Genomic DNA, 27,527 nt, shown 5'->3' on the forward strand with positions numbered 1-27,527 from the left:
ATATCAATATAATACATGAGAAGGACATGTAAGTTTGATCCTGTTAAGGTCAGCTGCAGCATATGCTTATAATATTCCTTTTCTTTTTTGAAGAAATGTCTTAGGTTATGGTTTACTTACATTGAAAGGACATGTTTCAACTCCCCCACCTGTTTCACTGAGAACAATTTTTCTTTTCAGCTTTCAATTTTGAATTATTTTAACGGTAACCACAAAAATATATCGATTTTTAGATGCTTGATTTGGGAAATCATTTACAGTAAAATCTGATTTTTTTTTTTTTTGTATCATAACTGTATCCTTCGTAAATTAAGTACATAGTGTTGCCTTAAAATAATTTTCCTAAGCAATGCATGTTTGATTTTCTAAGCAGTAAGTGTGATATGTTAATGAATTAGACAATAAACTGTATTATGCCACATCAGCATAATGAGTAATAAGTCCCTTGATAAATTCACTCTCCGTCACAGCCTGGATGAATACCTTTAGTCTGTAAGTGCCTCGTGTTTTCCATGAAAAACTGACACCAGTTTTTGATAGGCTATAAAGTGCAAATTAATTTTGCTCTGATCACTTAGTTTTGAATTGCATAATCTTACTTATTTTAAAGTTAAAGATTACCTTGCTGGAATTGCCTCACAGTCCTCATAACTGGAGTGTGGTTAGGGTTTAGAGAGAGAACCAATTTCCATGGCCATTAGCTGTCTGCTTCTTCACCATCACTGCTTAAAGTGTGGGGCAATTTAGTCCCAATTAGAGCAGCAATTCTGAATGGTGACAAGTGCTGCTTTCCCTAATAGATGATGAAATGAGCTGTGCCAGCCTGGCTGAGGGAGTAGTTTGCTTTTTAAAGGTCTGGCATTCCCCATTCCTGCCTGGTTGGGGTAACACAGGGGTGAAGGATGATGCCTTGAATCTGCCCCAGGACATCCTGCTCTCCCCTCTGCCTCCAGGGGTCTGGTGCTGGTTGAAAAGCTCAGATTTCCAAGGGATCATATCTGTTTCAGGGACAGACTGGAATGGATGGTGAAACATCTGTGGATTTTAAAAATCCATCCATTTTAAGAAACTTTTGGTGAGTGAAAGGTTCTGTACTTGACTTTACCTGAAAACCAGAAATAGTTGACTGGAGATTTCTGAGCAGCTCTGACACTAATGCTGCCTAAAAGGCAGTGTTTAGAAGCTAAAGAGTAATTTATGTTGCCATCTATCATTTTTATAGATTTAACCAAACTATATTTTTCCTAATAGAAAGAACCTGGAGGGAAAAAAAAAAAAAAAAAGCCACACAACCTGCTGAGATGACAAGAAGTTTTCATTGTAGGACATTTGGTGAATACCATAGGGTGAAGAAATTGGACATAGTTGTCCTTCACTGTCCAGTCCTCGCAACTCAATACAAGGAGGATCAGCAATTTTGACTGGTGGTCCCAGGGATGTGTTTACAATGATAGTGAGGAACAAACCTTGCAGAGCAAACCCCCTTAACAATTTAATTAGTGACACATAGACTGTCTCCTAATTGCCTGAACGACTGCAGGAGTTCCTCCTGTCTGCAATGAACTTTCCCAGCATTACAGTGTGGATTTCTCCTCAGAGGAGATCATGGCAGAGGGCATTGCAAAGAGTCCCTAAACTTTCTGCAGCACCAAGCACGGGCAGATTCCTGTTTAGGATGCATCTCTCATCAGCAGGATGTGACTGAAGTCCATGGGTACTCCTGAGATCAGCCTTTCAGTGGAATCTGCAGTTCCATGGTAGGCACTGCAACAATAAGCAATTAGTTTCCTGCCTGTGCACATAAATCAAATTAACAAAGCCCCGAGGGGAAGGAGTTTTCTCAGCCCTTCTTGGTGGTGCTTTGACATGCAGTTCCTACCATCAGCACCTATGACAGCTGTTTGCTGGAAGCCTGATAAGCCAGACTGATGTGAATTTAGCTAACTACAAGTTGCTGTACTGTATTAAGTTACTGTTGATGCAGCATTTGTAATTGAAGGTTTCTGGGGAACATTGCTCAGGATCGATCAGGGATAATGAAATTGATATTGTCTGAATAATAATCAATTTTAATGGTGGTATTCTGCAGTAGTCTTCTGTTAAGGGGCTTCTATTCTCAGTTCAATTCTCTTTGAAAGCTGATGAGTTTCTGGAATGAAACAAATATGGATTGCATTGAAATATTGGAACTTGGAGAGTGTCAGACTTTTCAAAATTAAACAAGTTGGCTTTTTTGACTTTCTAGAGTACAGTTTGTGGACAAGAAGTTAAATAATGTCTCCTGTGTGTATGCCTGATTTTTCTCATTCTCAGTAATGGGTGATGTTTAAATAGATATTTTCAAGTCTCATCCTTCATATAAGCTGGTGTTTCCTTTCTCATCCTTCATGTAAGCCAATGTTTCCTTTGGACACATCCAGTTGCCACAAATTTACATATGTTCCTGTCCAAGGTAAAATACCGACTCATACTCTGCTTGGTTTATGGGTATTTCTTCAAGGCTGAAAAGGCTATAATTTTCCAGTAAGATGGAGTTTTCTCTTTCCATTCTTTTTCTCTTTTTATGGAAACATAAAACTTGAAAAGTGAATTGAGATGTCATTATCAACACAGAGTGTTTGAATAGCTCAGAAGCAAAATTGTTTGGAAATCTTTTTTTCTTGGAGACCTCGTGATTTTTGTTCCTGTTTGGGGAGGGTATGCTGATGGTTCCCCACAAAGCAGTGTCTGGTCCTTGACCAGCTTAATGTCTTTATTTCTCTTTTGTAAGAATTTGTTACTTAACGGTTTAGAGAAGATAACGGAAACAAAAATGAGCATGAAAAATAACAATTTAAGATCTTACTTGCTTTACTTTTTTTAATGGGTGCTCAATCTTCATTAGCCATCTGGCTGATTAATTGTGAGGCTTCAGCAGAAAGGTCACTATTGCTGAAAGGGTCAGGACCCCATCACAGATTGACTTCTCTCCAGGAAATCTGAGAAAGCTCTACAGACAGTAGTTTACAATAATTGTAATATTTTACTGAGATCTGAGTCTAGAGAAAGAAAGTGATTTGGGGTGTCTTTCCTGTGGAAGCTGGGACATGGCTTTGGACCCCTGCAGTAATCCTCTCTTGTAATACAGAACTGATGAAATGGCCAGAATTTTGAAGCACATTACCTTGACTCAGCCCAGTACTGGTGTGATGCTACAGGCAAAATCACATTTTACTGCTGCTTCAGCTGACTGACTGGAGAAGCCCAAGACTTGATCAGAATTTGGAGAGGTGAGACAGTGAGAAGAAAGATCAATAGTTTAGAATATATCAGGAGTCTATGAAAATGTCAGTGTGCCTTTGATGGACATTGTTTTCTTTTTTCCAGCTTTAGCAAGAGCTCAGATATTTACAGTTACAATTGTGGCCAGGCTGGAAGGTGTTCCCAGTGCTTCTGGAATCTGTTTCCTGTCCAAGGCTGTGTGAGCCAGGGCTGGTGCAGGGCAGATTGAGAGCATTTAATTATTGAAATAGTTGGCTGAGTGCTATTTGCAAGTAAAAGGTGGCAGCTCTGGGAAGTCACTTGTTTCGTGGTCATTTGTTAGTAATCGCTATTGAATGCTTTTATTTTTAATAAATGCCAGCCTGGGTGATGAGCCTTGTGATGTGCATTATTAAATAAATAGGCAGGCTTCAGAAAAGGCCATACAGGTCATGAACAAAGTTTCTGTTCCCTGTCAACTATTTAGGGAATGAAGCAAGGAGCTGAATTATTCATAGCATGCTTAGTGCAAGGCAAATGGAACCTGCTGCTGTGTGCTAGCAGTGCAAATAGTGACCTAAAATATACAAATGGTTTTCTTCTCTATTATAATGCCTGTTTTTCTTTACTAATATTTCTGGAAACTACTTAAGAAAATTAAACCCTGAGACAAAAAAAGTTAAATCTGCATGGTTCCTCAGGATCCTAGCACAGACCCTGCAGGGGATATTGTTTCTAAATTATTCAGTTTATGTGCTAAGAAGATAGATAAAGCACGGTATTAATACAGGTATTCATTTTGTTCTTGTAGAAAATGTGGGGGGGGGTTTATATATTTTTTTCTTTATCAACTTTTGTAAAGGCTGTTTCCTACAGACAGAAACATATCTATTTGTGTAGCTGACCATTTCTATATGGGGTTTTGTGCCTATTTGAATACATAGGTGTAATTTTGCATATTAACTGAAGTTCAGTCCTTTACACTTCTCCAAGGTGTCATGTATTCCAGAACCACCATATATTGGAACCACTTCTCCCTGTGGTTGTGGCTGAAGCCTGATTACCTTCTAATCCCAGGGCCAGAAGTACTTCTTGTGTTCATAGTTCCTTTGAAGTGGTAAAAACCTCAAAGTGCCATGATGGCTGTATTGTAAATGCCCAGAGAGTTATTAAGGACACAGTCCTTATATATATAAATAGAGCCTGGGGGGCTTGTCTCGTTCATATTGACAGAAGTATTATATAGAATGTAAGATGAAGTACAGCAGTGTTTCCACATAAAAACAGATACCTGGGGAAGAATCCAGCATTAAATTACAAGTAAAAGTACACAGGACAGAAAAGCTGATTAATGGAGCCAATTCCTTTATGGCTTTGTTCTGTTGTTGGATATTCTTTAGCCAAACCAAACTGTCGTAGGGTTCAACACAAGGCAAAATATGTCTGTGGTGTAGAAAAGGTGAGGTGAGATGATTTAGTGATTTTTAATTTATATTTTTTTGCCTGATCTCTGTGTTTCATCAGCCTTTTCAGAGCTTGTATTGAACCATACCACAATGAATAAAATTTGTGACTAAATTTTGAATTAATGCTTTTCCCCCCTTTCTTCTTGAGCTGCTTTTGCTAGAATGCCATAGAGGGCTTGATATTAATAGTCTGTGCTGATTAACAAACAGAAACAAACCAGAGGATTTGGTCTGTGGTGGCTGCATTTGCTGGGGTGGAGCTGGGTGCTGTCACAGAGCTCCTGGAAGGCACAGGGAGCTGTTCATGACACTGTCAGCAGGCTGGGCATTATCTGGGATTTGCAGCTCTTCGCTAGCAAAACTTTTTTTTTTTTTTTTTCTTTCTTTTTAAGAAGCAGACTCTGTTAAAACAAGAATCATTTGGTATTATTCTGGAAATACAAAGCTAAATAAATTAAATCCTCCTTTAGTCTTGTGGATTTTGAAATTGGTTTTACATGCTTTTGTCGCATCCTGCCTGGATTAATCTAACTCCCTGTTTCCAGCTCTTGCCAGCACTGCCTCAGCAGCCGTGTTCAGATCACAGATTCCTGAGGAGGAAGGAGGCTCATGGAGGGCTGGGTCTCTCCTCTGTCTCTCTCATTTCCTCCTGACTCAGTGTGTCCTGACATTAAAAAGGTTTCTCCGTGTGGGAAACAGTTAATCGGATCAGGGTGAGTCATACTAGGATTAAACGGTGGCGGTAGGATTGGATCCCTTCCCCTCAGTTAACGTAATTAAGACTGACATTAAAGATCAAATTATCCTGTATCAAATTAGGTAAGTGAGAAGCTCTGCAGTGGCATTCCTGCCTTGCTCAGGAGGCTGCAGAGGATGCCCAAGGTGTCCTGGTGCTCAGAGCTCTGGGTCTCCATGGTGGAAGGCTCCTCCTTGCCCAGCTGGGCTCTCTGCCTCCCCAAAATTGGCAGAACTGGTCATTTCCCAGATTGCTTTGGGGGAATGTTGGGATTCTTTCCAGCAGGACTGTGGAATTGTGTGTACCAGATCTAAATGCTTTGCTGCTTGGCTGCCTTTCCTCAGGGAAAGCCCAGGGTTCTCCCAGGGCATCTCAGCTGAGCTGGGCATCCTGTCCCAGCAAAGGGTGTCCCAGCATCTTCTGACTTCTGGGGGGCTTCATGTGATCCTCCTTTGCTGATGTGCTTGGTTTCTCCAAAACAGGTGAATCTATTGGAGGTCTGGACCCCTTTTCATCCTCTTAGACAAGGGCAGCTGGCATTCCTGCAGCACCTGCTAGCATAGGAGGATATTCTTTAATGGTTTCCTTACACACTTGCTCCAAATTCCAAAGAATTCAGAATGTTTACACTGAAATTTTATTGAATAATGCAGTTTACCCCAAAAGAATTAACTTCAGCATTAGTGATCTGCTGGATCTCCTGGTGGATAAAGACATTTTAACACCTTTTCTTTATTCTGTGTTAGACACTGGTTGTTGGCTGCATTATATTGTATGACTCCATTCAGCAGAGGTAGAAAACAGATTTATCTGAAGATGAGTGTTAAGTACTTGTTATGTGCTGTTGTGCCACTCATGAAGAGTGACTTTGGGATAAGAATGGTGATATTCCATCAGTAACTGAAGATCTATTACCCCAAAGCAAAAAATAGTTTCTTATTCCAGGATGAGAGGAAAGCAATTTCATACATAGAGGGATGGCAATAATTGCAATAAGGTTTCCTGTAGCCATACACAAATAGTTTCAGTTCTTTATGTCAGATTGTGATACAGGATGAACATAGTGCCTCGTAAAACTCCTTAAAAGATAACTTTAAAGACCTTAGCAAGAATTGCAGGGGCAGCTATTCCAGAAGCATCAAAACTATATTGTAGTACTGTTTGTATTCCTTTAAAGAGATGACTTGATAGTAATAGAGAATTAGTGTTCCTTGACAGATAGCTAGAAGATGTCTTTATGCTTTTTTTTTTTTTTTTTTTTTTTTTTTTTTTTTTTTTTTTTTGTTACAAACAATGTATTTACTTCTCCTCAGCTGTGAGCACTATTAAACTTTGCTATTAAAGTCTGCCAGAAAAGCTCTTATTTTATTTTGCCCACACCAGTGTTTGAAACCTTGGAAGCATTTGTGTGTGCTCAAGTTTGGTTTGTTGTTATTACAGCTGAGGGGGAGCTGATGGATCTCTGTTAGCACAGGTTTGAGACAGTGTTTGAACCACCCTGGGAATATGTGAGAATACAGCAAAATCAAATGTTTTTTGCTTACAGCATTACTTGAACACTAGCTTTGGGAGAAACCACATTCTCCTGGATATGGAAAATTACAGTGAGTACTTGCTCACAAGTAATGATGTGACTCTGATTTTATGGAATGGAGGAAAGCTCCGTGGAGAGGACCTGGTTTGATCTTGAAGACAATGTATTTTCCCCATTTTCCAGAAGAGTTTCATACCCACTGGAAATATTGTCTCTCACCAGCCTTGAATACATGCAGATGTTGAAGTACAGCATCATAAAGTAGTTATCTCTTTAGCTGAAAGTCTGAATTTTCAGAGAAGGCTTAATTATTTAGGGAAAGCAAAGATGGAACCAAGACAAGAAAAGCTCCTTGATGGTATTCAATTTACCTTTCAAAGTGTGTGTTCTATAATAATGTTTTGATTTAATCAAATTCATTATCTGTATTTTATTTTTCCTTTAAGAAAACCCCCATAAAATCTAAACAAAAGACAGGCATGATTTATTACACAAATATTATTATGCACTGGGAATCAAAAAGTCGGAGCTAATGCTGTTTAGACTTTTCTTAAAGAAATAATCAAATATATTAAATTAGTTTTTTCATTATTATAATGTGAAATTTTTCTCATCATCTTATATTCATAGATCTGAGCAGAAGGGACTAGTTTACTAAATATAGATTCAGCACTTCATTAATTTAGTAATTCAGTAAATTACTATCGTTTCAGTCAGGAAGAACTAAAAAAAAATTCTAAGAAAAATAATTTGGAATTAAAATGAATTATAAATGTCATTTTAAGCAGTATATGGACAATCATGAAAGTGGAGTTGTGTTTCTTAGAGCAGGATAAAGCCACATGTACACATGATTTGAGTAAGGCAAATTGTATATTTTTAAATGTCCCTGAACTGGTTCTCCCTGGTTTTGCCACTAAAAGGGAGACCCTCCAGTTTGCAACTCCCCTTCTAATGGTCTAGATGTATAACTAATTCTTTACTGATTAAGTTCTCTTTTAGAGCAGATTTAAAAATTTCTCATTATTCTTTTTTCAGGTTTCCTAGTGTATATTTATGGAATAGCATGCTTGGATATATATTTTTAACTCATAAATAAATAAAATAATCCTGATTGTACATAGTTTCTCAGAGACAAGCTGCAGCAAGATATAGCTAGGTTATTTATAGCATTGATAGGCACTCGTTTTTTGAAATATATATATATATATATATATGTATTTTTTTTTTTTAAGTACCTCTGTGCATAGAGAGACCAGAATAAGTAAAGACCATGAATGTATGGATTTTAAAAATCTGGTTACTCAGGTGTCAAGGCTGGGAGCTCTCTGGGGTGGTGAGTGATTTTATTTGCTCTCTATACAGTGGCTGGTGTTCTAGAGCCTTCCTCTGTTTCAAGCCATAAAAATGCCAATAACCAGTGGTAACACTGCCTTTGTTTTCCTAAAAATTTATGCCTGCATGTGTAGCTTATGCTCCTTAATTCTGAATGCAGCCTTTGCCATAATTGTAGAAAATGAGAAAATTGTGAGCATAGAGTTGAAGAGAGGGTGAAGCTACTGCTGCTAAGGAAACCTTAATTGCTGAAATTCAAGTTAAAAGGCTGAATATTCAGAATTGTATCAGACTGCAACCCCCCTAGAACTTACTGCTTATGCCATTTAAAAATGATTGGGCACTTCAGTTTAATTTGCTTGAAGGTGAAGAGCTTATGAGACATATTTGAACCTAGAAATAATTCTGACAGCTAATTTTTATATGCATGAAGAAGAAGTTTTATAGTGGAAACCTTGACTTTTAGTGCTGTAGAGCTGTCATAAAGGCCCTAATGATTTCTGACTTAATTATGTATCTGAACACTTAGGCTGATACACATTCACTACCCTTCAGAGATTCATGTCCAAGTACCAAATACTGGATGCAGTCCTTGGCTGTGAAACCTGCTTTGCTTTACCTCTCAGCCTGCACAGCTCTGCTGAGATCTAGCAGACAGCTCCTCTTCTTGTTGGTATTTTACATCTCCTTCAAGCCTCCACTCACACCTCCCTAATTTATAAATAAAGTGCATAAGCAAGTTGGGCCTTGCTTGCTGCTTGTGTAAAATGCTTTGGGGCAACTTGTTAGGAAAAGCCCATCTGTATTTGTAGCAACACCCTCTGTGTGCCCAGCAGTGTGTTGGGTGAGTGGTTCCTAAAATGTCTGAGCAGCCCTAGGGATCCACAGTGGGTTTTGAGGAGGAAAAGCTGGATGTTCAGCAGTGCTGGACTCAGAGATGCTGCAGCAGCAGAGCTGCTCTCCAGGTGCCTCTTCTGGGAAAGGGATGTCCTAGGATGACTGGAGAAACTGAAGAAAGTCTGGCCACGTAGGATAGGGCACCCTCATCTCTCCCTGGTTGTGGAAACAAAATGTTAGAGGAGTCATTAGTAGAAATCGACTCATTCTTCTTACTTGGTATAAACGTGTTGGTTTAATAGTCAAGGAGTGTGAAATAAAAAAGGTTCAGCATCCAAGGGCTTCAGGCACCTTTATGAAAGACTGCTACCCTTTAGCTACAGTTAATTCCATTTTAAATATGTTTATTTTCACTTAGAAAGTTCAGCTGGAGTTTGGATTGCTTCCCTGCTGAAGATAATTTAATTTCAGATTGCAGCAGTTTAGACATACATAGACAGAAGAAAAATTCTTCCATAAAAGCTGCACTGTATGTAAATCATCCTGTTCAGGCAAAGAGTTTGGTGCTAAGATGCCACTTATGTCTTAAGAGTGAATGATTTATGGGTTTGAGATGATATTTTAGGATTCTGCTGCCCATGCCTGTTTTTTAATAGCTCATGTGTCATCCAGCTGGCACACACTCTGTCTGTGTGTGAAAGTCAATGTTAAAGTTAAAAGGACTTAATGAAACTGAATTTTCAGACAGAAGCATGTTGGAACATTACTATTTTTTGTGTCAGACATGCTAAATCTCATCTCAGTTCTCCTTGGGTTGGCAGAAATGTCAGTCCCAGGCTGCAGCGAGCCTGTTTGGGTATGATGCATTATTTGCTGATGCCGTTTTCTTGTTTACACAAGTGGATTTGCATGGCTTGGTGCTCCAAATATTGGACTGCTGAAAACCACCTGCATCTGCTGAGGTATTGAGACTAAAGCTCTGGAGGCTGGCCAGGTTTCTGCAGTGCTTTTGCTTACGTGGTTGACAGTAACATCTGGTAACGCAGATGTTGAGGTCTGGAGAGCCATAATTATTCTGAGAGCAGGGAGAAGTTGTCACACATAGTTATTATCATGCTACTATCACAGGTATTAGTATCAAAGAGATCATTTTGTTCTTTGCTGACAGCATATGTTTTCTCAGCTTTGGAGATGTGCTAGTTTGATGGCATGGAATACGCAGAGTAAAAATTATCTTTGGGTTTTTAAGCAGTTTGAAGGTTAAAGAAGACCAAAGAGACTGTAAATGCAAAATATTTTGTTTCTTCAGAACACCAGTTTCCCTGAAACTGTAATTGCTGCCAGAATATGTTTCACACTGTGCCCTGGAGCTCCTCATAAACAAGTGGGGTGAGGGAATAAGGCAAGTGCCTTAGCTCTGAGCATCTCAGGTGTGTTAGGGTTTTGATTTTACTTTGTTTTGGTTTTGGTTTCTTTTGGGTTATTTGTAAATTTGTGTTTTAAAACCCCAGACACATTTTCAGGCACAGGATTATTGGAAGGAATAAGACAGCTGAGATTTGGGGAATTTTTGTATTTACAGAGGTATTATGGAACTAATATTTGAATCTCTGCTAGGAGAGAGATTTAAACTCCAGCAACAGAATAATTCTTGAAAATTTAATTCGGTTGGTCAGCTTGATATCAGGAATGAATCTCATTTTTTTAAAGATACACCTTTCATTGAAATAGGAAACAATTGTTGTTTCTTGATTCATTTTTACAGTAAATACTGAGTTTTTATTTAAAAGCTTTATATTTGAACATCTGCACACATGGAACTATGCATCCTGTTAAATCCTCCAGTCAGTTTGATGCACAGTACAAATGTTTGCATTAGTGATAATTAAAAATTACTTAGATAATATGAACTTCTAATGTGGTTAGAAACAAAAGTCTACATGAGCCCAATGAAACGTGCTCAAAAATCTCTGCCCTATCTAGGACAAGTTCTTTTTTTTTTTATTCTTACACTTGCATATGACAGGTGTGAAAAGAATTTCAGTAAGAGAGACCAAATGAGTAGGAGTCCCAGGCTAAGGATGTGAAGAGCCATGAAGTTTTCTTAAGATGTTAGTCTGCACAGTCTAAATTACGAGAAGAAATTTTATAATAATCTATATTCAGCATTGGAAATGGATGATTTTTTCCTTTAAAACTCAAGTTTGTTAATATTTGACTGAAAATGAGGATTCTTTATTTGAATATCTAAGCTACATAAAATTGTTCTGGTATTTTCCAGATTTATTGTCTTTCCTGTCCATGTACCTCTGCAAGTGCTCAGGCAGAGGAGAGAGAGATCACAAACAGGTCATCAGGAGCTGTTTCTCACATTGCCTTATTGTGCTGTCCAGACATTTGCTCTTTAACTTCTGTCCTCAGCTCACATTTACATTTGAGGCTGTGCTTAGCCCTGGAAGAGCACTGGGAGCTGCTGGCCATGCTTGACAGTCACCAAGATAATGGAACACTCTTTGTCACCTGGGGTCATATTTGTATTTAGGTGGTTTAACCAAGCCCTCTCTGGCTCCTTTTTTCCCACAGCAGCGCCTGCACACTGCTCTGCTTCCTGCTGCCTTCCACACAGCCATTCCCACCATTTCCCAGGGCAGGGAGGTAATTTTTGTGGCTCAGATTGACTTTGGAGGCAGCACTTTGTTACCCTGCCCCGTGTTGCACAGGGATGGTTACCCTGAGACAGGTTTTGTGACTCAGGCACAGTTTGTTGGTGCAACAAGCATCAGCAATCCAGCCTCGTTTTCTGCCCTCTGGTTTTACTGCTGCTGGATGAAAAGGGCTGTTTGCTTTTATTCTCCTGCTTTATTTGCTGAGCACCATGTCTTTGAACTGTACTCACACAGAGCACTAGGTCAGTGTTTAGTTTCAGGTGTTTTTCAGTTTTCCTGCTGTAACTGCTGGACAAAACCTGGGGTCATTTTAGCTTCTCCCATGGAATGTTTTCCAGGATTGTACAACTCTATGTAACCAAGGGAATTCCCATGCCACCTTGCTAGCTCACCTGTCAACACCTTCTGCCTTGGTCCTTGCAGGTGTTTTTTGCCAGCTTTTTCTCCTGGAAAGGTTGGTGGCCAATTCTTACTCCCTATTAAGAGAACAATTAATTACTTGTGATCCCGACCTTCCTGCTGGGCATCTCCATGAGGAGCTGTGCTCCTGGGAAAATCTGATTTTAGAAAATAACTGGATCTCATCAGAGCTATTTCTGACATGGCACTTAGTCTTCCTAATGATTTTCAAAGTAAAGTAGGAGCTCCTTCCTTGTAAACTTTTCTCTCTGTGCCAGAGACCATTTGAGAGCTGTTTTTAAAGAGTGGATTTTGCCAGCCTTGCTGCAGCAAGTCTGCACATTTATCAGTTAGTTTTCCTCAGGGGTGTAATTGCCAGATGCTCTCTGATGCTCATTAAACTGAAATCAACATCCCTGTAAAATCTATAAAGATGGACTGCAATCCTGCTACTTGAAACAGGTAAACAAACCCTAATGTTAGCAGTGGAGGCATCTCCATTGCAGTGGGCTTTTATGGGGAAAAGAACCCCAAACTAGTGAGAAAAAATTAAAATTTCCAAGGTAACAATATTTTTTTTTCTTACTTACATACTCATAACACTTCATACTTACATCACATTGATGATGTGGAAAACATGAATTTATATTTTCAACAGCAGCAATATATTGGATACAATGGTAAATTCTGTCCTGTGAGCATTAGTGTTGGTATTATGTGTAGGATAAACAAAAGAGTACTATATATTATACCTGTAATTTCAATTTCAGTTAAGGAAGTTCTTAAGTTAAGTTAAGTTCTGAGAGTATGATAGCACAGCAAGCTCTCTTCAAGCCAGTTTTTCACTTTCCTCATTGAAAAAATGTTCTGATTTCAGACAAAAATTGGCTAAGAATCTTAAAACATAATTCAAGGTTAAATTGTATCAACAGGGTACACCTTTGAATTATTGTACTTTTCATGTGAGAAATTAAGAAAATATCGAAACGTGTATTTCATAATTTAAATATGCCAAATTTTGTAAAAGGCACGGACAGCAACCCCTAACCCTGTTAATTAATTAAAAACAGCAGCAACAAAAAGGCAGGAAGGTAAACAGGAGACCTTTTCAACATCATCTGAGCTTTCCCAGTTAAGACTTAGCCCTGCTTCTGAAGATCAATAAACTTCACAGATCAGGCATGTAATTGAAACTGCCTCCTGTTCTGTGCCAGTGCCAAATGCAGCAGAGCATTCTCTGGGAGCTCACAGTCAATAATTACAGCTCACTTAATGGTTGTATTATGCCTTGAGGTGTTTCTGACTCTTCTAAAAAAAAAAAGGGCTTTTTTTGGTCAGGTAAATGCATATTTTCATTAAGCACCTAAAGACATCATTCCTTCTTACATGTTGCTTAGCTGTTCTTCACAATATTTTCATTAAAGGAGGGGAAGAAAGAAGCTTCCATCTACAATTTCTGTGATACATTTGCATAAAAGGGAGGTTTAATTGGGTGGAGAGGGCAAAGATGTTATTAATTAAAAAAAAAAAAAAAAAAAGCAACAAAACCCCAAAAAGCTAACCAAAACAAACAAAAAAGCAGTTAATTTAATCAGCTGTATTCAGGTGAATAACTTGGAAAATTATCAGCAGAACACATATATAATAATCAGATGATGTGCTGTAATTTCAATATGGAAATTTGAAGTTAACATGGTATGGATAAAATCTGTCTAGGTTGTTGCATATCCTCTTCCAGTTTTAATTCTTACCTCTTTATATGAGTGTATATGAGAGTATTATTTTCTTCTGGTTTTAGTGTTAATACCACTTTAAATGAGTACACTTATTTAAAACTTTTTTAAAATTTTCTTTTTCCAATACCTTGTCAGTGGTATTGAATGTATCATATTGGCAAATTTAGGAAATTACAGTCTCTGTGAAAGTTCTCTGAAAAAGTTTATTCCAGGCAAGATTCTTGCTTTTCTCTGGATGACCTCTTAGTCACCAGGAGGGTTTTGGCAATTTTTTTCCCCTGCTACTTGACTCACTTCTGATGATGTTTTTGTATACTTCATGGGCAACAAAAGTAATTTTGTGCTGAATTGAGAGAGAAATGCTCTTTACAACTTTTTGGTGACATACTGATATTCATAAATTATTGCTTCACTCCCTCTTTACTCTGGAGTAATCATTAACATTTTTGGTAGATTTTATAAATTCAATGTGTGGTTTTGGGTGTGGGTTTTGGTTTTTTTTTTTCCCCCATGTGTGTTTTTCAGTTTGTGTTCAGGTGATGCTGAATTGAAATTGTAACAGCTGATTGTTCAGCTCCTCTTCGATCTCCTGGGTTTGGAATTGGACTCTGGATTTAGCTGGAGTGTCAGACAGGAAGACACTAATTTCACCAAGTCCAAGAATAAACACTCTGTGTGTCAGGGCTTTGATGTGATTGACCTTGATTTCCAAGTAATTCTGGGAGCCAGGGGAAGCAATGGTTTTCCCCTTACTTTTCTGCTTGGGGAAAAACTGATAGAAATTTTGAAAAATTACATTTTGGAGAGTGAAAGGGTGAGTAACACCTTTTTAATAGTACTCAGTTGTTATTTCCATTTCAGTTTTTGACTGGCATTGAGGCTTTTGCCCACCTTTTGGATCTGCACTGACTGACTCACTGACACATTCTGACTGTATAAAATTCTCTGGGCTCATAGTCTGCATTTAGTGGAAAGGTCACAATGGAAATCTTCATATAAAAGGAGGAAAAGTTTTGTTCCTTCAGGTTGCAGAGTCCTTGGGCTTGCTCAGCTGCAGTTGTCTATCTGTGGTGGCAATGTGCTGTCAGCACAGGTGTCATAAAAAGTGAGGCCAGACCTGTCAGACACACACACACACCAAGGATATATCTGCCTTTGAAACTATCAGTCTGGAGGAGGCTGATAAGACAACCAAAAGTAATCTTGAGCTGAGAAAAGAGAGCGAGGATTTAAGCTGATAGGGGAGAGGCGAGGTAAATAAGAAAGGAAAGCTTGGGGATGACAGGTTTGTACTTTTGGTGTTAATAAATAAATCCCACCTCACAGAGCAGTGTCTCTCCCTGGTAATCCCAGAGTGGCATCCCAGGAGCCCAGGCTGCTCCTGTGTGGCCCTGTCCCTGTTGGTGGCTCTGTCCTGCTGGCAGCCTGCTCTCTGGGAAAGGGAAGCAAGAATGGGAATTGGGGTCACCCCTCTTGCTGCCTCACCTTGAGTAGCTGCCTGCCTTTCCAAAGGGAAGAGATGCCACAAGACAGGATGGTCATCATGCTTAGCAGCATGGTGATGGTCAGGGAAACCAAACCATTGGTTTGTCATGTCCTGATCTGTCCCTGGAGCTGGGTGGACAGTTTGAGTCACAGCTCTTGGGACAGGGATGTGTGTGACACCAGGATCTCCAAACAACAGGATTTCCCTGGCTGCTGCCTTGCAGATCCTCAATAATGGCTCCATAATGGATGTGTGATGCTCACCTAAGGCTTGTTTGGAGTTTGGGGCAGGGCATCAGGTTGCTTTGTTTGACTAATTGATTTCTATATTTTCCTCCCTACTCCTTCCTTAGTGCTCAAAGTATGTCTCTTAACGTTTCCATTTACTGGATGGTGATGATTCACTGTCTAGTGCTGTCCTATCACACCTGTTAAAAAATTACACCTGTTTCTTGTAGATAAGGCAAGAAACAAATTACTCTGGGATGCCTTTCTCTGACACTCCATTTGTCTTCCAGACTGTGCAAGGGTAGTTACCTTCATGCCAAAATTAATTATGGGCAGCTCTGGAATGCTTAATCTGTCAGAAGCAACAGGAGAAGAAAACATTTTATTCAGTTCCAAAGACTGGGTGAATAAGGAATAGATGGGAGTTTTCCAGACATAAATAGAAGTTTTCTCACTCCTATTTTCAGCCAATTCTGAGTTCTCACTGAAGTTGTAATAATTTTTGCTTTCATCAAAATTGCTTTACTGTGTCTTAAATTAGCAGGGTCACGCTGTAGCAGATGGCTGAAGAATTAAACTGTTTTCCCTTTTCCTGCAGTAACTTTATTCACAATGTATGCAAGGCTTACAACAGAACTGTACACTCCTTGGCATGCCCTCTGTTTCAAGAAAGAAATGCCTTTTGAAAGAATAAATCTTGCATTGCCTGGCTATCATCTACTAATCTAAAGACTGTTGCAGGTAACTACATAAATTACTGTTATATTCTCAGCACAGTTTCAAATGAATGACTTTATTCCTCATAAAACCACTGCTGTATGGCTTTTCCTCTGCTCGCTGTGTCCTGTGCTGCTGGCCCAAGTGCTCCCTCCAGTCAGTGCAGACAGCAACTTTAAACTGAATTTATTTGTTTGGAACGAGTCAAGAGCCACAGGAGGAGTTGTGGCTTTCCCTGCTCGTGGCACATGGTGTGCCCTCCATCTGGTGGCAGGAGTACAGTGGCAAAGGGAAGGGCTGAGAATGCATTTACAGGAAGAAGTAAAAGCCTTTCACTGACTGTTGATTTAACAAGGTAATATCCCTGCAGTCAGAAATTAAATTGTTAGCCTAGGGGTTCTCCAGAATAGCCTTGTTGTTTAGAATAGTTTTCTTTATATTATAGCAAGCGAGAGGGGTTTATCCATCTCTTATTATATCCTTCCCCTCTCCTCACTGTAAATCAAAGCAGGGTTTGCAGTGTTCCAGAGCCCTTTGGTTTTCTCCTCTCTTTACAGAAGCACAGCTCCTGTGGTGTGGCATGCAGCAGCTGTCCAACAAGCATGAAGTGCAGGGGGATGAAATATTACCCCTAATACTGCTTTTATTTTCACTGAGCTCACGTGCCTAGACCAGAGGAGTGCAGCCATTCCTGGCAGCATCCAAAGCCCTGAGTGTGTGGAGCGTGTTCTTGTGGCTCTGTGCCTGCAGGATTCTCTGAGCTGCCACCAGGGCAGGGACCCCAAAGGCAGCAGAGCTGTGACAGTGGTGACATTGCTGTTGGGACCCTGCAGTGGTGGCCCCAAGGCTGCTCCTCACTGGCAGTGCAGGCAAAAATCCAACCACAGACACGTCCCCCTGTGTGACTGTCTCACCACCTTAATTTTTGTTTTTAATATTACACAAAGCAGTATTGTCAACACCACAAGGCAAAATTATTCATCTGCTCTCTATTGTTACTTGCTCAAGCAATGAAAGTAATTATATCTAAATAGGAATGCTTTTTAATTTGTTATCTGACTGCTGAGTGTTCTCGGTTCATTTCTGTTATGTTCTGCTTTGTAATCCTAACAGCTAAAATACTTTCTTAATAAAAGCTGAAAATCTGACACTGTCACAGTATTCCAGGAGCTAAGACTTGAGATTAAATGCAAAACAGATTTGCATGGCTGGAAACTTATTTGTTGCTGCAGGCACTTGTATAGGAATTTGGGAATAAAGCTGGGGAAAAGGCTCCACTGTGAGCCATGCATGACATTTCAAGTATTGTCTGCTTGTCTGAGTAATATCCTATAAAAATCTCCCTGATAGTTGGTCACATTACACGGATATGCCTAAAATGAGAGTTGGAAATACACAATGGGATCCTGGCAGTGTGTTGTGCCTTTTGCTTTCACTCCTCTCCTCCAGTTTCTGTTTCTGAAATTGCTTTGAGCTGCATTTTATGGTTGAAACACTGACTGGACCTCTTTTGGGGGATGTGCTAAACTTGTGCTGGGTATTGTAAGGAATAAAAGCACTGGTACAATCAAGGATCCCAAAACCCTTCTGAGTGATTCAGTTACCATTTCTTCCTGAGTGTGCCTGGATTAGGAGATGGAAAAAAATAATCAGTGTTAAAATTCTTGTGTTACTGATAGTCTTCCATTCTCAAAAATAAGAAGTTACATATTGACTGCTTGTGATTATATGTGTGATGCCACATTTGCAATGCACTTATTAGCTGACAACTGCAGCCTTTCATTGTATTAATGTTTCTAATGATACAGTTGGCAGGAATTATCTGATAATCCAACTTGTTATAATATGAAATCCTTCGTTGGATGTGGATAATCAGATTAAATTCACCTATTAATGTATTTCAGGCTCTTTAAAGCTTTTTATGTAAGTTGCTTTTATGGTTTGGGTGTATTATTTTGCTGTTCTTAGTTATATAAGAAAGATGTCTAAGAATTCAGTAGTTATCTACTGAGGGAGGCTACTTAGAAGAAAATATTTTGTACATCAGTGATCCATCTGGTTTGAGGGTGTGAGCAAAATGCTGATTAGGTTGCTTAATATAATTTTGTTCATTAATGGTTCATAAATATATTTTTGGTAGAAACTAGTGTCTTAGAATTGATCACTTCCTGTGAGTACTGCAAAAGAATTACAGTTGATTTTGCAGCAGATGATTTTTGAAGTGTAAAATGCTTGAATAATGCTGTAATTTCTGGAAGCATTTGATGGGGTTTTGTACTGTGAATGTTTGTGTCATATTATGGAACTGATGAATGTGAAGATAAAATGGCTTTGATTAATTTAAACTTTACCCTTTGTGTGGTACTATAATTTTGGGGGCTTCAGTATGAGGTCACAGCTTTGCTCTGTAATTAACCCAGAGAGAAACAGTTCAATGTATGGAGGTGATCCTGTAATTTTGTCATGTTAGGAGCTTACATTAAGTTTTTGACCTTGATACCTTGTTAGATACAGAATTTTTAATTTTCTTCTTTTTTTTTTTTTCTTTCTTTTTTTTTTTTTAATTTTTTTTTTTTTTTTTAAATTTTATTTTCTGAAAATCCCTCTGTAATCATCTAGTAGCAGCTGAAAAGCTGTTGTGGGTCTCTCTGCCAGGCTGTGGTGAATGAGGCTGGAGCAGCCTGGGGTAGCTGAGTCTCCTGAGGTTTCTGCTGCAGCTGGCAGGAGACAAGTGGAGCTGCAGCTACAAATGTTCAGGGGCAGAGAAAGCAGGTTGTGTTCCAAACATCTTGCTGTCATCAAGAGTTGCACTGAAATCTTCTGGTGTTCTGCAATCTGCCTTAAACAGGAAAAGAGCAGCTGATGCTGAAGCAGGTGTCAGGCTCCTTCCAGTCCCAGCAGCTGATGCTGTGCACACACCAGCACACACATGTACACAAATTAACAGTTATTCCTGGGGGTTTGTGTATATTCTGCATATCCCCCTGATTTCTGAACTAAGAAAATGCAGTTGTAAAAATTTATTTTTTTACAATTATATGTTCTTGTAAGAGACCTGCACATTTATAGGAAGAAAAGTAGATGTTTTCCTCTTGCAGTCAGTCTGGTTTGGGGTTTATCCTTAATCTGGCAGTGTGTGCACACCTGTGTATTAACAGCCATTATTTCATGCATCATTGTTCTGGAATACGAATGGATGGAAGCAGTGTGCCTTTGACTGCCTTAAATGCACTTTTTGCCTTTTCATTTGCCAATGCAGATGTATCTCTGTATTTTAAAAGCAGATCTTGGCTATTGGAAGCTGATTCAATTTTAGGATATTGTCCTCTTCATTACACACAGACGACTTGGTCTCATTTTGTGTCGTCTCCTGGCTATTTACTGGGTTTTTAACCTGGTTGCTGGAGTCCTGCAGTTTATTTTAACTTATTAATAGCACTGCTTTACAAAGGTCAGGCCCATTCAGCTAGAGGGCTTTGATGTGCTGCTTTCATTTCAGGAAGCAGAATAGCCACTGCCTACTGTGGGTGCCCAAAAAATGCTGCAAGAAGGGGCTGTGTTGAATGGTGGCTTGTTCAAAAATAATAATTAGTCTCAGGGAGCAGACTTGCTGCACAAATATTTTTCTATCTAGTGGATTAGCTCAGTTAATAAATACAAAGTGTTTAAATTGTGTGTAAATAATGACCCCAGACTGTTGTGGATGAGGTGGGTTTATTGTTCCATCAGCAGAGCTGAACAAACTGGAGTTTTCAGATGGAGGGAGAGGGAAGGGCTTGGGACAAGGATCCCTTTAGGGGAACTGGAGGTGGGTGAGTTTATTGGGTGGGTTTGCAGTACTGATAAGGCAGCAGATACTGGCAGGCAGAGGATTTGGGCTCTGGAGACTTAGGGCTGAGACCTGAGGGTGTAGAAGAGGATGGACCAAGGTCTCTCTTGTCCTTAGAAATGCCTGATGACTTGCCAGTCTCCCATGGGAAAATGTTCTAACTGAGGAGGAAATATTCTCAACTCTACTTAAGTCTTTAATAAAACTCCTACATAGGTGACCTAATTTTCAGTGCTCATCATTTTTAATTCAAGATTTTATTTATTTATATGTCTAAATATGGATCTGAGATTCTAATGTTAATCATCCATTAAAAGAAGCAAAAAGAAATCTTGGTTATGGCTAATGTGATTAATTCAGTCTTTCCACTTGCTGAGAGATAGACTAAATGCATAGCTAGAGAGGGTAATTTTGTTGATGATTTAAGAAATGCATCCTAGCAATGTAGTGTATAGTAAGCTATAAAGCATTTGTTGTCTTCATATAAATGTGTCATTAAATCACATCCCCTAATATTAGTGGCCAAGGTGAACAGAGGATGATGCAGAGCAAGATTATTCTCATTTTCCATCTCTCAGCTCTGTAAATGCCTTGCATAACATAATTATACAAAATCTTATAATTACTTGCTCCCCCAGAAACCCCTCTAACAATCCAAAGCTTAAATTAGCTGGTATTTGATCCTCCAAAAGAAAGGTGCTGTATTACACATGAGTAACATTGTCAAATAAAATTTAGAACCTGATTATTGAGGTAGAAAAAATATTTTACCCAAATTATACAAATTTGTACCTTGTGCTAGCCTAGAGAACAAACCTGTGGGCACAGACTGCCAAGTCACCTCAAGTGACATCACTTTTATCTCAAACTTTAAAATCAGAATACAAGGTGGGAAAACACTTCCAGCAGCTAGGCTATTCCTCTCCCCACTCACCATCTGGATATTGTGAGTAAATTATTTTTATAAGCCAATGCTTCTGGAGTGTTTCTCTTGTGATATGCAGGCTGAAAGGCTGGGGGAGGCATTCGTGGTCCAGCTCCCCTGTCAAGTTGAATTCTTTCTCTCTTTCTCCACTCAAGGTGTATTTGGCTCATCAGTCATTTTTTCAGTCCCAAGGCTCAAATGCATTATATTATTTGTTTGCTGATCCTGTCAGCTCAGCACACAGAGGAATGTGTTATAGGGGAACAGTGGGCTGGAGCTGACAAGGAACATTTCAGGAGTGAAATGTGGCAATGCAGGAGAGCAGATGTGAGTGAAGCCATCAAAGACTGGGGTAACCAAAGGACAGTTTGCAGTGGGAAGGGAAGGATGGTGAGGAGAGGTGGTGGAAAAGCTCCCAAGAATGGTAAAAAAATGTGTGTGACATGAGGTGACCCTCCTCCACATCCACATCCCAAAGCAAATCACAAAACCTCAGGAAGAAGAGAAGGTATGGGCAGGGTTTGACAGCCTTGGCAGAGCAGAGTTCACTGAGAAATACAGAAGCAAACTTTATCCTAATTGACAGTGAGTTCCACACGTGTGGGTGACTGGAGCCTTTTTGTGCTCCCTCTGTGTCTACCCAGACTCTGCATTGATGCATTTCTGATTGCTGAGGAAATTTGCTGTTACAGTCTGTAGAAAAGATGATCCCACTTCCAGTTCCAAAGAGAAGCTTAACTCTTTTCACTTTCCTAAATCCTGTTGGTGCTCTGGAAGATATTGCTTACATAAATACCACAGCTAATATTGTATTTTGTTGACAAAACTATTAACTTAACTGAAAATATGATTAGCATCTTCCCTTGTGCTCTCTGCTACAATGATTAAAAAAAAAAAAAGTTCCTAAGGCTTAACCACATGTGATACTTGTTTTAATTGGAGATCAGATTTAATAAAATCCACTATTTGTTTCACTCAGTAATGCGTGTGCTTCCAGATTGTATTTTCTTCAGCACCAAGACTCACAATAATGTACTTCTCCTCCTTTTTGCATTCTAACATACCCCAAGTTGCTCAGGTCTCACAGTGATTGTTGCTTGTAGAGTGAAGTTTTAATGCAAAGTAATTTGCTGAAGCATTTAACCAAAATTCAGAAGTGAATGCTGTCCTAGTTTGTCCTTGTGTCTGCTCTAAAGAAGCTGAAGGAGTTGATCTAAATTGATGCATATATATTTTGGTTTAAAAGGAGCTTCCTTGTGTATGGTTTTTCTCATTGTGGTTGGGGGAGAGTTTGCACTTGGGGCAGGGGTGAGTGTGTCTGCTCTGTGGCATTGGATTATTATGGACACTGCTTGTGGGAATGTCTGCAACCAGCAGAGAATGTGCAGAAAAAAAAAACAAACCAGCAGTGATTCTTCATTAAACAGAACAGCTGCTTCAAAATAGCATCCACGTGTGGATTTGCACTTGCACAATTTCAGTCAGTTCATTAAAGTAAATGTGTGCAAAGTCCATAACAAAACCTGTATTTCAGTTTGCTGCTCTGAGGAATAACAGCAGGGGTATTGGAGAGTCATTCACTGTTGTGTTTTTCTCTTTCTGGCAGAATTCTGCCTGCAGAAAAGTGCCAGTGAACAGGCACAGTATGGGCTGTAAATCTGAACCACTTTGGGGTGAGTGGAGGAAGGAGTTGAAGAAGGGACACAATATCCATTAGGCTGCAGTGGAACCACTGGGTTCCTGCATTTGCTAAGGAAGGTAGATTTGTTTTCTGAAAGCTTCCAATAAAACACAAAAATTCAATTTATCTTCAGTTTTCCCAAAACACAGACTTTACAGATACCTCTGTTGTAGTGCCTGTTGCTTCAGGTATAGCCACAACTTTTCAATTTTTTTTTTTTCTGTTCATACAATTTTGATTGTGGCTATACTGCAAAAGTTGTGGTTTGGCATTTTCTTTGCCCCCTGCTTAAAAGATCTGAAACTGCTCTGATTCAGCTTGATTGAATATATTTAGACTTTCAACCCCTTACTAATTTTTTCATTGTGATATTTATCCTTTTTATATGTCAGTGAGTGTGTCACATGTGTTAATGTCACAGTTTTTTAAGAAACTTGGGGGTGAAATGTTGTGTCTGCATAGTCCACGTGGGTAGTTTGTTACCAAGAATAGAGTAGTCATGTCATGCTAATAACAAATAGACCATCTGCCTCCCACAATTCCTCCAGCTACTTGATATTTTAATAGATGACTTTGTCTTCATAGTAGATGTAAGAACCAGTGCAGCACGGCCACACAAATATTTTTTTTTCTGCAATGGAAATAACTTGACTGTGTTCTGTATGTACCCTGTAAAAACCTGCTCAGCTGACAAATCTCTGAATCCTGTTTTGTGTGCTCATGTTTTTCTGTGGCTTCCTTAACACACCCTGTGAAGAGCAAACTCAGACTCATACTTGCAGAAAGTGAGACTTTAAAAAACTGTAGAGAAATTTTCTGTTGTTACATAACAATTCTACTTTTAATTTTTTTTTTTCCCCAAAGATTTAGTTGGCATTGCAGCACTTCTGCTGTCTAGCAACATCCACCCCACTCTGGCCTTTGGGTTGAACCATCACAGCACCACAACATCCATTTTTCCTGGCAGTGAGCACTCCAGGTGATTGTACATCAAATTGTGCTGAACAGCCTGGATTCCAGTTCCTGAATATCTGTGTATTGCTGTTGTCTTGGTCTTTTATTTGTGCTCTGTTTGCCTAAAACCAGGCTGTGGAATTCTTTGGAAACCTGGTGTGGGGCAGATTGAACAATTCTGGAAGCCCAGCACTTCAGCTTAGTTATCTTTTTGAGAACTTTCTGGTTTGGGGATGGGAAAGTGAATGCATTTTTAACAGTGGATTACTTTGAGTATCTGACCTGTTTTATACAGCTCAAGAAGGTGTATTCAGGACCATTCCTCTTGAAAGAAATGAGTGATGAAATGGTGAGACCCCTTTGAGGTCAGCAGAGCTGAAGGAGTCAATGAACTTGCTGGAGAACTGAAATCAGAATAAAGGACAGCAGAAGGATAATAATTGAATTTTATGGAGGCAGATGATAATTGGATACTAATCCCTCATTTCAGTGCAAATGGCATATTCAGAATGGCCTTTTGTGGGACTTCTGCTTCAAGAGCAGTGGGGACAGGCTGGAAAGGGGCCAGAGGAGCTGAGGGAGGGCAGCTGGAGATTTCAGGAGCAGTAGCTCCTGGAAAATGGATGGAAACATTGAGGATATCTGATTTTAAGACAAGATCAGTTGAGAGAAGGCCACGAGAGCAATCCTTAAGTATGTAAAAAAAACCTTGCAGAGAGAATAAGATTAATCTGTTCTCAACATGAGGGGGGGAAAGGAGAAAATGCATTATGCCTAAATACAGCAGGGTGATTATTTAGGATGTACAAGAGGTTTATATCTTTGGAAAAGGGCAGGAAAGCAAATGCCTGGAGTGGCAGTGGGGTGAGCTGAGCCTGCCTCAAACCAAATGATCTCCTGTGGTCTCTTCCCAAGCCTGTCTTTATAAGATTTTATGCTTGCTCCTTTGGAGAGAGCTTTTAGTTTATCCACAAGCAGTTGGATTTGTGGTACAGTGTAAATAACTTCAGGACAGTGTTTTGGTTATCAGTGCTGATTTCCTCAGCTGTACATTAGAACTGAAGGGTCACTTGGAAACTGTCACTGTTTCCAGATAAAAACAAATGCATCTGAAACAGTTCAGCTGGTGAGATGGAGATTATCAGAACTAAGCCATGTGATATGGCATTTGTGATAACACTTTTCTTACATCAGCATGGGGAGATGGTATTTTATCCATTCTCTTTTTTTTTCCCCCTTTTAATCTGAATTTTTCATTTTAACTGAAGAACTCTACTGAACTTTTAAATATTTTTGTAAAATATCTAAGCTGACATATCAGCTGGGAATCTTTGCAGTTCTATTAGAATTGCACTGGTAAATTAACATAAACTGATAAGAAAATGAGGCTGGTTAGAGAAAGGTTACATGGCATCATCTTGTGGCTGTCTTAGGTTTTCCTGTATATAAGGTTAACTTCTTGAAAAATCTTTTAATAATAGGTAGCTTTGCTAAGCATTGCTAAGTTGTTATGGGTTTTTTCTTTGTGTGTGTGTGGGGGGGGGGTTGTTTCTTTTGTTTTGTTTTAATTTATTTTGGGTTACCATGCCCTGTTTAATTCCTCATTGTCCTTTGAGAACTGGGATATTATTTAAAAATGAAATAATACAGTTCCGATAAAGATGTCCAGTGCCATCAGAATGACACATTCAATGTAATTACTTTAGACTTCACACTGTAATCTAATGATTGGCAATTGAAAGGAATAAAATACTGCCAGTTGAGCAGTATTGAGATTTTTTTTTTTTCCATCAGCAGATTTCCTGTATAAAAAGCAAGGTTTCAAGGAGTTTTTTTTTTTTTGATCAATAGGTTTTCTGTGTAGAAAAAGAACCATCCAGTGCTATTCACATTCACACAGAAATGGTCTCTTGCTGGAAGTAAACCTAATTGTCTCTGACAGTAAAAGGAACCACTTGGACTTGATTATGCAGCTGGTCACATTTTATTGAGACACTGACATATTCCCTGTGGTCTGGGAAGAAAAGAAGATTATATGGTTGTGAAGTTTTGCTGGGTCAGTGCTCTGCCAGGCAATGCAGGGTTATATGCAAACATTTCAAGGTGAGGAATTGTCTTTTCTCCATCCTTGTGCTGTGGCTTGACATGGCCCTTGGCACTGGAACCTGCTGGAAAATGCAGGGCACAGCTGCTTGGAGCTGCTGCTTCTTTGAATCAGGAGAAAATAGAGTAAAACCCTTCATTAAATAATTAAATCTATAGGCTTTGGATAAAATTATATATTCCCTTGGCTGTGTTTAAAGCAGAGGCTAAGATATCCTTGTGTGTTCAAAATAAAGGTTTAGGTTAAAGTGTGCAGCTTGTTTAAAATGTTTTGGATGGAATTTTACAAAGGTACAGTTTGTGATGTTATGCATGCACACAATTGTCTGTACCACAGAGGAAAACCTGTCTCTTGTGACTGACATTTAGCTAAGAAAGTTAATAACAAAACTGTAGTTGTGGGCATATTATTGATTGTGAAAGAATATGGCATCATTTTGAGAGATCATCTTTCAAACAAGAGTTCTTTTAATAATAATAAAAGAGATTTCCTGTGTAGATATCTTCATTGTGTACACATTTCGAAAGAACTTTTTTACCAACAGCTCATCTGTTGAAAGCCATTTTTATTAATAAATAGAATAAATGTATGAGGAGATCAGTCCAGTTTGTGTAAGTATTTGAAGTTTTGTGTTAGGGAGAAACAAGGTCTCCTTGCTTTGCTAAAAGGAATGTGTGTCATCCTTGTAACCAAAGGGAACAGTGGAACATGGCATTGACTTCTTTACAACTGAAGTACACAATGTAAAAGTTATTTTCTCTCTCCTCTTTCTGTGGAATGAAATCTTAGGATCTTTGAAACAGTCCATTTGAGGGACTGGAGCTGTCATTCTCCATGTTAAGGGTTCTGTGGTTCATTTACTATTCTTAAAATAGATGGTGATAACCATCTGTGGGTTGTTTGGGGTTTTGGGAGGTTTTTTTTTGTTTGGTTGGTTTTGTTTTGTTTTTTGGTTTTTTTGTTGTTTATTTTGGTGGGTTTTTTTAAACTTGCTTTCAGAATGAGGGGAGATAAATTAATGACACTCTAATCTATCTCTACTCTGTGTAATTGAGCAAGATGTACACAACAGAAAAATGAGTGGTTGAAAAAAAAAATTTAAAAAGGAAAAAAGAAAGACACTTTAATAACTGAAGCCACAAGTGTCAATAGCCTGGTTTCTGTTCCTAGCTCTGCCTCTGCCCACCTGTCCCCCATTGAGTGATTTGCTCATCTCATATTGGCCTTGTGATGTTCTGAAGTGTTTGGAAGATTTGGATGCTGGCTAAATGTCACATAACTGACATCCACATCCAGATGTCTTAAAAAGCTTTGGGAAGCTCACCTATGGCAAACTCATGGCTTTGCAATGTTCAGTGTAGTGGAACAAAGAATTGCTTGTTTTCCAATAAACTGGAATCAGAGAGTGAGGGAATCAGTCATTTTTCAATGCCCTCCACCATCTGCCTTGAATGCAAGTTTGGCTTGCATCATGTTGTTGGAAACTGAGATTTGAACTATTCCCATGAGTGTTATTTTAAAAGTATAAAAGGCATTGGACTGATGTGATGGGTAGGAGCAATAAACTTGGTGGTCCTGTAGTGAAAAAACATAAATGTACAAAATAGCTAAGCTTGGGAACCAGCAGGGGCTGAGATCTGAGTGTTCTTCAATCC

The 27,527-nt window shown here is 39.1% G+C and overlaps 1 protein-coding gene across 7 annotated transcripts in view; it reads left to right on the forward strand.

Annotated features, from left to right (window-relative positions):
- The window catches only part of NAALADL2 (N-acetylated alpha-linked acidic dipeptidase like 2), a 400,924-nt gene that overhangs the window by 195,986 nt on the left and 177,411 nt on the right, over positions 1 to 27,527 (forward strand). The gene's annotated exons all lie outside the window — the stretch shown is intronic.

The sequence above is a fragment of the Erithacus rubecula genome, assembly GCF_903797595.1.
Source record: "Erithacus rubecula genome assembly, chromosome: 11".
Lineage (NCBI taxonomy): Eukaryota > Metazoa > Chordata > Aves > Passeriformes > Muscicapidae > Erithacus > Erithacus rubecula.